Source organism: Prunus avium, chromosome 3, assembly GCF_965620075.1.
Source record: "Prunus avium chromosome 3, drPruAviu1.hap1.1, whole genome shotgun sequence".
Classification (NCBI taxonomy): domain Eukaryota; kingdom Viridiplantae; phylum Streptophyta; class Magnoliopsida; order Rosales; family Rosaceae; genus Prunus; species Prunus avium.
Window position 1 is genome coordinate 28004118 of NC_142286.1, and position 12147 is coordinate 28016264.

Here is a 12147-nt window from a genome sequence, read left to right on the forward strand (position 1 = left end):
ATAGGAAGAGTATGTATGGACATTCGACAACAGGAATTAGATACATACTTGGTTGTTTAAAATGTTCTTCTATGCTTAATGGGTTCCTAATGCTTAATTTTAGGTTAGACAACAAATGATCAAATTAGGGAATTAGGAACACAAGGTTAGGACCAAACACCATGGCCTAATCATACTTTAGCTAGAATCAATCTTTGAATCTGAATTAGACTTGTTACTTGAATCTTTATAACCCAGAATTGAATTGTTATGGTGATTCGAATGCCCTAGTGTCAAAATCTGTTTTCCAACTCTTAAAACCACTCTTTGTTACATTTGTTTACTTGTTTTTGTTTGAAATTTCATTTTGCTTCTTTTGTTCAACAATCACAACCACTCTTGTTTTAAATTCTGTTTTAGACATAACCTCCTACTTTCTTGAATTTGGGAATCTAAGTACATAACTAGTTTTAACTTCTCAGTCTTCGTGGGTACGACCTCGTACTTGTCTTGCTATACTACTAATTGCCCCGTACAATTGCGAGTTAACATAATATTAACAACAAATTTTGGCGCCGTTGCCGGGGACTGAACGAAAGTTCTTCCCTGGTTATGTGCCCAAGGTTACCCTATTCTTTTTAGTGTTTCTAATTAATCTAATTTTTTGTTTCAGCTAGTTTATGTCTAAAAAAGCCATTACTTGAACAAGTGAGGTCTTCGTTCCAATGTTCTAGATCTTTGAACGCAGGACCATCATTGCAACCCAGACGAGTGACCTCTGAAATTCAGAATCGTCTAGAAAGGGAGTTGTCAACTGCAAAAGAGCAAGCTCTTGCTACATTTACAAGTCTTGCTCTCCACACTGAACTGCCTGGTTCTTCACTTTCAAATTCGGAAGCAAGTTCAGACCAAGAAGAAGAAGAAATGATGGCTGCCATTGAGTTCATGGGAGAACTTGATATCCCAACAATTCCAGCATCTCCTTCAAGCATTTTGCTGCCCACTGTAGCTCGAAATTATGAGCTTAAACTTCTCATCTTAATATGCTGCCTTCCTTTTATGGTTTACCTAATGAAGATCCATTAACCCATATAAAGGATATTTTTAATGTTGTGAGTTCTTTTCCCTTGACAGGTGTGACAGAAGATCAACTTCGAATGAGAGTGTTTCCATACACTTTAAAGGATAAGGCGAAGTATTGGTTGAATTCTTTGAAGCCTGGTTCACTCACTACATGGTCTGCCATTCAAAAGAAGTTCCTGGAAAAATACTTCTCCACGCAAAAGACCGACATGCTTAGGGATAAGATCTTGTTATTTGCACAGCAAGATGATGAATCGTTTTGTGAAGCATGGGAGAGATTCAATGGGCTGCTCAACCAATGTCCTCATCATGGGATTCCATTGAAGCTTCAAATGCGTATGTTTTATAAAGGACTAACCCCTTCTAGTCATAATATAGTCACCAATTTTGCAGGTGGTTCTTTTAAAACCAAAACTCCAGAAGAAACGTACGAACTCTTTGAGGAGATAGCAATGGAGACCCAACATACGGATACAAGAGGTAAACGTGTTATTAGTGGTTCTAATGATGCTTCTAGTATGCAGATTTCAAAACTGGAACAAAAGCTAGATGCTCTTCTTGCATTAAACTCAAGAAGCCCTCCGAAGGAAGTGTGTAGCATTTGTGAATCTCATGACCATGCTACCACAGCTTGTCCACTTGGGGCTGGATATCCAGAATTTGTGCAAGAGCAAGCTAAGTTGGTAAATTCCTACAACCAAGGTCCAAGAAATGATCCATACTCTCAAAGTTATAATCCAGGTTGGAGGAATCATCCAAACTTTTCATGGAGAAATACCCAGAATCAAGCAAATCCCCCTTCATTCCAAAGGCCACAACAATCATCATCATCATTGGAAGATATAGTGAAGCAGATGGCAATCAACCAATCCAATTTTCAGCAAACTACACAAGCTGCCATCTCCAAATTGGAAGTCCAATTAGGCCAAATAGCTGCTGAAATAACTCAAAGAGTGCCTGGGAAATGGCCAAGCCAAACTGAGATCAATCCAAAGAACCCAGAAGCCAAGGCCATTCATGTGCTCAGATCAGGTAAGATCATTGATAATAATGATAATTCTAATCTTTCAAATGATGTTGTGATTGTAGAAGATAAAGACGAGGAGACCATGGCCACGGAAGGAGAACAACTCAAAACTTCTCAATCTGCTCCTAAGGCCAAATCAGATTCTCAGAAATCCGATCAATTCCAATTGCATAAAAGGGATGACAAATTTGTGCCACCACATCTTCAAGAAGATAGATACGTGCCACCCGCTCCATATGTTCCACAGATTCCATTTCCAGGCCGTCTTAAGAAAGCAAAGCAAGATAAGGCTTTTAAAGAGATTTATGATATTTTGAGTAAAGTTAATATCAATTTGCCTTTGCTTGATCTTATTGAACAGATTCCTGCATATGGAAAATTCATCAAGGACTTGAAAACTCACAAGCTCAATTTCGCTCCAAATGAAGGAGTAAAGCTCGACCAGAATGTAAGTGCTGTGTTGCAAAGGAAGCTTCCACCAAAACTAGATGATCCTGGCAGCTTTGACATTCCCATTAACATTGGAGGCAAGAAGGTTGGAAGAGCCATGTTGGACTTGGGAGCAAGCATCAATGTTTTGCCATATTCAGTTTATCAAGAGCTTGGCTTAGAAGGGATGAAGAAGACTTCAATGCGACTTGAACTAGCTGATCATTCTATAAAATATCCAAAAGGTATTGTAGAAGATATTCTAGTTCAAGTTAATACACTAATTCTCCCTGCTGATTTTGTAGTGATGGACATGGAAGACAATCCAAATGGAGATCGTGTTGATCCCATTCTCCTAGGCAGGCCATTCATGGCCACTGCAGACACAATCATCAAAGTGAAAGATAGCACCCTCTCCATGACTGTTTTGGGTGAAACTGTTGAATTTAAAATGCTTAATGCTCTATCTCAACCTTCTATCTCTCTTGATTCTTGCTTTTCAATTGATGTTGTGGATCATGAGGTTTCTTCCAAAATTTTGCAGAGAAAGTCTAATGATGCTCTAGAAGCTGTCTTAACACAAGAAGAGGAAGATCTTTGTGAACCGGAGTTCCAAGAAGTGGTGGCTGCCTTAGAAGTGTTTCCGCCATACCCACCATCCTTTAGGCCACCAATCGAGCCTCTTGGACCATCATCCACGAAATTGGAGCCATCCATTGTCATCCCACCAAAGCTAGAACTTAAACCTCTTCCCAATAATCTTAAATATACATATTTGGGTGCTAACGAAACTCTCCCTGTTATAATTGCTGCAGGTCTCTCCTCACATGAAGAAGAGAGCTTAATTAAAGTTCTAAAAGAGCATAAAACAGCCATTGGGTGGACCATAGCAGACATCAAAGGAATTAGTCCAAGCATGTGCATGCACCGGATTTTAATGGAAGAAGACAGCAAACCATCCCGTGATGCCCAAAGGAGGCTAAATCCCAACATGAAAGAGGTGGTTAGAGCTGAAGTTTTAAAGCTACTCGATGTAGGAATCATCTACCCAATTTCAGATTCTAAGTGGGTGAGCCCTGTGCAAGTTGTTCCAAAGAAGTCCGGAATCACCGTTGTGAAGAATGAGAAGAATGAGCTAGTTCCTACACCAACTGTCACTGGTTGGAGAGTTTGCATTGATTACAGGAAGTTGAACACATCCACTAGAAAAGATCATTTCCCCTTGCCTTTTATTGATCAAATGCTTGAACGTTTATCTGTCCATGCTTACTATTGTTTTCTTGATGGTTTTTCAGGTTATAATCAAATTCCCATTGCTCCGGAAGACCAAGAGAAAACCACATTCACATGCCCATTTGGTACGTTTGCTTATAGAAGGATGCCATTCGGTTTGTGCAATGCCCCAGCAACTTTCCAAAGATGCATGATGTCAATCTTTTCAGATATGGTGGAACGATTCATTGAGGTATTTATGGATGATTTTTCAGTTTTTGGTTCCTCTTTTGATAATTGTCTTCACCACTTGTCTCTAGTGCTTAAAAGATGCCAGGAAACAAATCTGATTTTGAATTGGGAGAAGTGTCACTTCATGGTGAGACAAGGCATTGTACTAGGCCATGTGATTTCAAGCAAGGGAATCGAAGTGGATAAAGCCAAGATCGATCTCATCTCAAATCTTCCACCCCTACCTCTGTTAAAGGAATTAGAAGCTTTCTAGGTCATGCTGGATTCTATAGAAGGTTCATCAAAAATTTCTCAAGCATTACAAGGCCATTGTGTAATCTCCTTGCTAAGGATGCTGTTTTTGAGTTTAATGAAGCTTGCATGGAAGCTTTTTCTACCTTGAAGAGGGAGCTAACTTCAGCCCCTATTATCATAGCTCCGGATTGGTCTTTACCATTTGAAATAATGTGTGATGCCTCTGACTTTGCTATTGGTGCAGTTTTAGGTCAAAAGAAGAACAAGCTGCCCCATGTGATTCATTATGCTAGCCGGACCTTGAATGATGCTCAAATCAACTACTCCACAACAGAGAAGGAGTTGCTTGCTGTGGTTTTTGCTTTAGAAAAATTTCGTTCTTACCTTGTTGGTTCTAAAGTAATTGTTTATTCTGACCATGCAGCTCTTAGATACTTGCTCACTAAGAAGGATGCCAAACCACGCTTGATTAGATGGATTCTCTTGCTGCAAGAATTCGATTTGGAGATTCGAGATAAGAAGGGATGTGAGAATGTGGTAGCTGATCATTTGAGCAGAATTGTGGTTGAAGAAAAAGGAGCAGCTATGCTACCCTTGAATGAGACTTTCCCTGATGAACAACTATATGCTGCCCAAGTCAAAGAGCCATGGTATGCTGATTTTGTTAATTATCTTGCTTGTGGTGTTCTTAGAAATGATCTAACTTCTCAGGACAAGAAGAAGTTCTTTTCCATGGTGAAACATTATGTCTGGGATGAACCTTTCTTATTCAAGCATTGCCCGGATCAACTCATCAGAAGATGTGTTCCAGAAGAAGAGCAAGAAAGCATACTTAGGCATAGCCACGAATTGGCCTGTGGAGGTCACTTTGGAGCTAAGAAAACAGCACTTAAAATTCTGCAATCTGGTTTCTTTTGGCCCACTCTATTCAAAGATGCGTTTAATTTTTGTGTTAAGTGTGATAGGTGCCAAAGGATGGGGAACATAAGTCGCAGGAATGAAATGCCATTGAATAACATACTTGTTGTGGAGCTCTTCGATGTGTGGGGTATTGATTTCATGGGACCATTCCCATCTTCCTTTGGTTATACTTACATACTTGTTGCTGTTGATTATGTGTCTAAATGGGTGGAAGCCATAGCCACCAAAACCAATGATTATAAGGTGGTGCTGAAGTTCTTGAAGGATAATATTTTCACAAGGTTTGGTACTCCAAGGGCTGTCATTAGTGATGGAGGCAGCCACTTCTGTAACAGGCCATTCGAAGCACTCATGAAAAAGTACAACATCACCCATCGAGTCTCTACACCATATCATCCGCAAACTTCTGGTCAAGTGGAAATAAGCAATAGAGAAGTTAAGCACATCCTGGAGAAGGTGGTGAACAATACAAGGAAAGATTGGGCAGCCAAGCTCAATGATGCATTATGGGCTTATAGGACTGCATATAAGACTCCCATTGGAATGAGCCCTTATCGTCTTGTGTTTGGGAAAGCTTGTCACCTGCCAATGGAGCTTGAACACAATGCTTTTTGGGCCATCAAGAAGTTGAATTTTGATCTAGACAAGGCAGGCCATGCAAGAAAGTTTCAGCTCAATGAATTGGAAGAAATTAGACATGAGTCTTATGAGAATGCAAAGCTTTACAAAGAACGAACCAAGAGTTACCATAACAGAAACATTCAACGGAAAGAGTTCTCCAAAGGTATGTCAGTTCTTTTGTTTAACTCACGTTTGCGTCTCTTTCCAGGAAAATTGAAGTCTAGATGGCAAGGCCCATTCACCGTGGTCAATAGGGAGAAACATTGACCACGGTGAATAGGCCTTGCCATCTAGACTTCAATTTTCCTGAAAAGAGACGCAAACGTGAGTTAAACAAAAGAACTGACATACCTTTGGAGAACTCTTTCTGTTGAATGTTTCTGTCATGGTAACTCTTGGTTCGTTCTTTGTAAAGCTTTGCATTCTCATAAGACTCATGTCTAATTTCTTCCAATTCATTGAGCTGAAACTTTCTTGCATGGCCTGCCTTGTCTAGATCAAAATTTAACTTCTTGATGGCCCAAAAAGCATTGTGTTCAAGCTCCATTGGCAGGTGACAAGCTTTCCCAAACACAAGACGATAAGGGCTCATTCCAATGGGAGTCTTATATGCAATCCTATAAGCCCATAATGAATCATTGAGCTTAGCTGCCCAATCTTTCCTTGTATTGTTCACCACCTTCTCCAGGATGTGCTTAATTTCTCTATTGCTTATTTCCACTTGACCAGAAGTTTGCGGATGATATGGTGTAGAGACTCGATGGGTGATGTTGTACTTCTTCATGAGTGCTTCGAATGGCTTGTTACAGAAGTGGCTGCCTCCATCACTAATGACAGCCCTTGGAGTACCAAACCTTGTGAAAATATTATCCTTCAAGAACTTCAGCACCACCTTATAATCATTGGTTTTGGTGGCTATGGCTTCCACCCATTTAGACACATAATCAACAGCAACAAGTATGTAAGTATAACCAAAGGAAGATGGGAATGGTCCCATGAAATCAATACCCCACACATCGAAGAGCTCCACAACAAGTATGTTATTCAATGGCATTTCATTCCTGCGACTTATGTTCCCCATCCTTTGGCACCTATCACACTTAACACAAAAATTAAATGCATCTTTAAATAGAGTGGGCCAAAAGAAACCAGATTGCAGAATTTTAAGTGCTGTTTTCTTAGCTCCAAAGTGACCTCCACAGGCCAATTCGTGGCTATGCCTAAGTATGCTTTCTTGCTCTTCTTCTGGAACACATCTTCTGATGAGTTGATCCGGGCAATGCTTGAATAAGAAAGGTTCATCCCAGACATAATGTTTCACCATAGAAAAGAACTTCTTCTTGTCCTGAGAAGTTAGATCATTTCTAAGAACACCACAAGCAAGATAATTAACAAAATCAGCATACCATGGCTCTTTGACTTGGGCAGCATATAGTTGTTCATCAGGGAAAGTCTCATTCAAGGGTAGCATAGCTGCTCCTTTTTCTTCAACCACAATTCTGCTCAAATGATCAGCTACCACATTCTCACATCCCTTCTTATCTCGAATCTCCAAATCGAATTCTTGCAGCAAGAGAATCCATCTAATCAAGCGTGGTTTGGCATCCTTCTTAGTGAGCAAGTATCTAAGAGCTGCATGGTCAGAATAAACAATTACTTTAGAACCAACAAGGTAAGAACGAAATTTTTCTAAAGCAAAAACCACAGCAAGCAACTCCTTCTCTGTTGTGGAGTAGTTGATTTGAGCATCATTCAAGGTCCGGCTAGCATAATGAATCACATGGGGCAGCTTGTTCTTCTTTTGACCTAAAACTGCACCAATAGCAAAGTCAGAGGCATCACACATTATTTCAAATGGTAAAGACCAATCCGGAGCTATGATAATAGGGGCTGAAGTTAGCTCCCTCTTCAAGGTAGTAAAGGCTTCCATGCAAGCTTCATTAAACTCAAAAACAGCATCCTTAGCAAGGAGATTACACAATGGCCTTGTAATGCTTGAGAAATTTTTGATGAACCTTCTATAGAATCCAGCATGACCTAGAAAGCTTCTAATTCCTTTAACAGAGGTAGGGGGTGGAAGATTTGAGATGAGATCGATCTTGGCTTTATCCACTTCGATTCCCTTGCTTGAAATCACATGGCCTAGCACAATGCCTTGTCTCACCATGAAGTGACACTTCTCCCAATTCAAAATCAGATTTGTTTCCTGGCATCTTTTAAGCACTAGAGACAAGTGGTGAAGACAATTATCAAAAGAGGAACCAAAAACTGAAAAATCATCCATAAATACCTCAATGAATCGTTCCACCATATCTGAAAAGATTGACATCATGCATCTTTGGAAAGTTGCTGGGGCATTGCACAAACCGAATGGCATCCTTCTATAAGCAAACGTACCAAATGGGCATGTGAATGTGGTTTTCTCTTGGTCTTCCGGAGCAATGGGAATTTGATTATAACCTAAAAAACCATCAAGAAAACAATAGTAAGCATGGCCAGATAAACGTTCAAGCATTTGATCAATAAAAGGTAAGGGGAAATGATCTTTTCTAGTGGATGTGTTCAACTTCCTGTAATCAATGCAAACTCTCCAACCAGTGACAGTTGGTGTAGGAACTAGCTCATTCTTCTCATTCTTCACAACGGTGATTCCGGACTTCTTTGGAACAACTTGCACAGGGCTCACCCACTTAGAATCTGAAATTGGGTAGATGATTCCTACATCGAGTAGCTTTAAAACTTCAGCTCTAACCACCTCTTTCATGTTGGGATTTAGCCTCCTTTGGGCATCACGAGATGGTTTGCTGTCTTCTTCCATTAAAATCCGGTGCATGCACATGCTTGGACTAATTCCTTTGATGTCTGCTATGGTCCACCCAATGGCTGTTTTATGCTCTTTTAGAACTTTAATTAAGCTCTCTTCTTCATGTGAGGAGAGACCTGCAGCAATTATAACAGGGAGAGTTTCGTTAGCACCCAAATATGTATATTTAAGATTATTGGGAAGAGGTTTAAGTTCTAGCTTTGGTGGGATGACAATGGATGGCTCCAATTTCGTGGATGATGGTCCAAGAGGCTCGATTGGTGGCCTAAAGGATGGTGGGTATGGCGGAAACACTTCTAAGGCAGCCACCACTTCTTGGAACTCCGGTTCACAAAGATCTTCCTCTTCTTGTGTTAAGACAGCTTCTAGAGCATCATTAGACTTTCTCTGCAAAATTTTGGAAGAAACCTCATGATCCACAACATCAATTGAAAAGCAAGAATCAAGAGAGATAGAAGGTTGAGATAGAGCATTAAGCATTTTAAATTCAACAGTTTCACCCAAAACAGTCATGGAGAGGGTGCTATCTTTCACTTTGATGATTGTGTCTGCAGTGGCCATGAATGGCCTGCCTAGGAGAATGGGATCAACACGATCTCCATTTGGATTGTCTTCCATGTCCATCACTACAAAATCAGCAGGGAGAATTAGTGTATTAACTTGAACTAGAATATCTTCTACAATACCTTTTGGATATTTTATAGAATGATCAGCTAGTTCAAGTCGCATTGAAGTCTTCTTCATCCCTTCTAAGCCAAGCTCTTGATAAACTGAATATGGCAAAACATTGATGCTTGCTCCCAAGTCCAACATGGCTCTTCCAACCTTCTTGCCTCCAATGTTAATGGGAATGTCAAAGCTGCCAGGATCATCTAGTTTTGGTGGAAGCTTCCTTTGCAACACAGCACTTACATTCTGGTCGAGCTTTACTCCTTCATTTGGAGCGAAATTGAGCTTGTGAGTTTTCAAGTCCTTGATGAATTTTCCATATGCAGGAATCTGTTCAATAAGATCAAGCAAAGGAAAATTGATATTAACTTTACTCAAAATATCATAAATCTCTTTAAAAGCCTTATCTTGCTTTGCTTTCTTAAGACGGCCTGGAAATGGAATCTGTGGAACATATGGAGCGGGTGGCACGTATCTATCTTCTTGAAGATGTGGTGGCACAAATTTGTCATCCCTTTTATGCAATTGGAATTGATCGGATTTATGAGAATCTGATTTGGCCTTAGGAGCAGATTGAGAAGTTTTGAGTTGTTCTCCTTCCGTGGCCATGGTCTCCTCGTCTTTATCTTCTACAATCACAACATCATTTGAAAGATTAGAATTATCATTATTATCAATGATCTTACCTGATCTGAGCACATGAATGGCCTTGGCTTCTGGGTTCTTTGGATTGATCTCAGTTTGGCTTGGCCATTTCCCAGGCACTCTTTGAGTTATTTCAGCAGCTATTTGGCCTAATTGGACTTCCAATTTGGAGATGGCAGCTTGTTTAGTTTGCTGAAAATTGGATTGGTTGATTGCCATCTGCTTCACTATATCTTCCAATGATGATGATGATTGTTGTGGCCTTTGGAATGAAGGGGGATTTGCTTGATTCTGGGTATTTCTCCATGAAAAGTTTGGATGATTCCTCCAACCTGGATTATAACTTTGAGAGTATGGATCATTTCTTGGACCTTGGTTGTAGGAATTTACCAACTTAGCTTGCTCTTGCACAAATTCTGGATATCCAGCCCCAAGTGGACAAGCTGTGGTAGCATGGTCATGAGATTCACAAATGCTACACACTTCCTTCGGAGGGCTTCTTGAGTTTAATGCAAGAAGAGCATCTAGCTTTTGTTCTAGTTTTGAAATCTGCACACTAGAAGCATCATTAGAACCACTAATAACACGTTTACCTCTTGTATCCGTATGTTGGGTCTCCATTGCTATCTCCTCAAAGAGTTCGTACGTTTCTTCTGGAGTTTTGGTTTTAAAAGAACCACCTGCAAAATTGGTGACTATATTATGACTAGAAGGGGTTAGTCCTTTATAAAACATACGCATTTGAAGCTTCAATGGAATCCCATGATGAGGACATTGGTTGAGCAGCCCATTGAATCTCTCCCATGCTTCACAAAACGATTCATCATCTTGCTGTGCAAATAACAAGATCTTGTCCCTAAGCATGTCGGTCTTTTGCGTGGAGAAGTATTTTTCCAGGAACTTCTTTTGAATGGCAGACCATGTAGTGAGTGAACCAGGCTTCAAAGAATTCAACCAATACTTCGCCTTATCCTTTAAAGTGTATGGAAACACTCTCATTCGAAGTTGATCTTCTGTCACACCTGTCAAGGGAAAAGAACTCACAACATTAAAAATCTCCTTTATATGGGTTAATGGATCTTCATTAGGTAAACCATAAAAGGAAGGCAGCATATTAAGATGAGAAGATCCAGGAAGGCAGCAAAATGCTTGAAGGAGATGCTGGAATTGTTGGGATATCAAGTTCTCCCATGAACTCAATGGCAGCCATCATTTCTTCTTCTTCTTGGTCTGAACTTGCTTCCGAATTTGAAAGTGAAGAACCAGGAAGTTCAGTGTGGAGAGCAAGACTTGTAAATGTAGCAAGAGCTTGCTCTTTTGCAGTTGACAACTCCCTTTCTAGACGATTCTGAATTTCAGAGGTCACTCGTCTGGGTTGCAATGATGGTCCTGCGTTCAAAGATCTAGAACGTTGGAACGAAGACCTCACTTGTTCAAGGAATGGCCTGTTAGACATAAACTACCTGAAACAGAAAATTAGATTAATTAGAAACACTAAAAAGAATAGGGTAACCTTGGGCACATAACCAGGGAAGAACTTTCGTTCAGTCCTCGGCAACGGCGCCAAAATTTGTTGTTAATAATATGTTAACTCGCAATTGTACGGGGCAATTAGTAGTATAGCAAGACAAGTACGAGGTCGTACCCACGAAGACTGAGAAGTTCAAATTAGTTATGTACTTTAGATTACCAAATTCAAGAAGTTAGGAAGTTAAATCTAAAACAGAATTTAAAGCAAGAGTGGTTGTGATTGTTGAACAAAAGAAGCAAAATGAAATTTCAAACAAAAACAAGTAAACAAATGTAACAAAGAGTGGTTTTAAGAGTTGGAAAACAGATTTTGAGACTAGGGCATTCGAATCACCATAACAATTCAATTCTGGGTTATAAAGATTCAAGTAACAAGTCTAATTCAGATTCAAAGATTGATTCTAGCTAAAGTATGATTAGGCCATGGTGTTTGGTCCTAACCTTGTGTTCCTAATTCCCTAATTTGATCATTTGTTGTCTAACCTAAAATTAAGCATTAGGAACCCATTAAGCATAGAAGAACATTTTAAACAACCAAGTATGTATATAATCCCTGTTGTCGAATGTCCATACATACTCTTCCTATTCATAGTTCAATTCGAATTAAAGCATGGTGTATACTCTTAATTCAAACCAAGATAGTTAACAAACAAGTTCTAATGGTGATCAATCATTCAAACAAGCATGTTAACTTATAAGCATAATGAATAAGAACATGAAT

At 39.7% G+C, this 12147-nt stretch overlaps 2 non-coding genes across 2 annotated transcripts; one reads left to right on the plus strand and one right to left on the minus strand.

The window, feature by feature from the left end:
* Positions 1 to 1271: 1271 nt before the first annotated feature.
* On the minus strand, positions 1272 to 1378 carry LOC148295866 (small nucleolar RNA R71). Its single transcript, XR_015834832.1, has one exon. It is a non-coding gene; the product is annotated as a small nucleolar RNA R71 (small nucleolar RNA).
* A 9275-nt stretch (positions 1379 to 10653) lies between these two features.
* LOC148295867 (small nucleolar RNA R71) lies at positions 10654 to 10760 on the plus strand. The gene has a single exon (XR_015834842.1). It is a non-coding gene; the product is annotated as a small nucleolar RNA R71 (small nucleolar RNA).
* Positions 10761 to 12147: the final 1387 nt, after the last annotated feature.